Genomic DNA, 1,018 nt, shown 5'->3' with positions numbered 1-1,018 from the left:
GCAGTAGGGAAAAGAAGGTGGGTAAATAATGGTGGGGGACAATAGTTTTGGGTAGATCTTTTTCTGATTTTTAAATTCGATTATTTGTATTTTTGCTTTTGAGTAGTCTTGCTTTCTATATTTTGTGTATTAACCGCTTGCCTGATGCATAGTTTGCTAATACTTTCTTCCATTCTCTGGATTGTTTCTTCATTCCACTGATTGCTTCCTCTGCTTTGCAGAAGCTTTTAAGTTTAATGTAATTCCATTTGTCTATTTTTTGCTTTTGTTGCTTGTACTTTTGATGTCTGTTTGATAATTCCTTGTCCTAACCAATTTCATTAAGCATTTATCCTATGTTTTCTTCTCTAGTACTTTCATAGTTTCAGGTCCTACATTTAAATCTTTATGTTGAGTTGAATTTTGTATATGATAAGATAACGATGTAGATTTATTCTTCTACATATGGGTGTTGGATTTTCCTAGCACAGTTTATTGAAAAGATTGTTATTCCAGAGGGTGTGTTCTCGGTGCCTAGGTTAAAAATGAGTTGACTGTAAATACGTGAATTTATTTCTGAGTTCTCTATTTTGTTTCATTTATTTATGTCTGTCTGTCATTTGTCTTTCTCTCTCTCCCCCTGCCCCTTTTTTTGACAGTGCCATGCTGTTTTGATATGATACTATAGATTTGCAGTTACTATGGATTTATAGTATATTTTGTAGTATATTTTGAAATAAGTGTGATGCCTCCAGTTTTTCTTTTTATTCAAGATTCTTTTGTCTCTTTGAGGTGTTTTGCATTTCCATGTGAATTTTAGAATCTTTTGTTGGCTATTTCTATGAAGAATGCCTGTAGTTTAACATGGATTGCATTGATTCTGTAGATCACATTGAGTGATAGAGATATTTTAACAATATTCTTCTAGTGCATGGACAGGAGATATCTTTCCATTTACTTGTGTCTGCTTTGATCTATGTTTTATAGTTTTCATTGTAGGATCTTTCTTGGTTATGTTTATATGTTGGTATCATTATTT

Source organism: Piliocolobus tephrosceles, unplaced genomic scaffold (genome assembly GCF_002776525.5).
Source record: "Piliocolobus tephrosceles isolate RC106 unplaced genomic scaffold, ASM277652v3 unscaffolded_27446, whole genome shotgun sequence".
In the NCBI taxonomy this organism is placed as follows: domain Eukaryota; kingdom Metazoa; phylum Chordata; class Mammalia; order Primates; family Cercopithecidae; genus Piliocolobus; species Piliocolobus tephrosceles.
Note: the sequence above shows the minus strand (reverse complement) of the source record.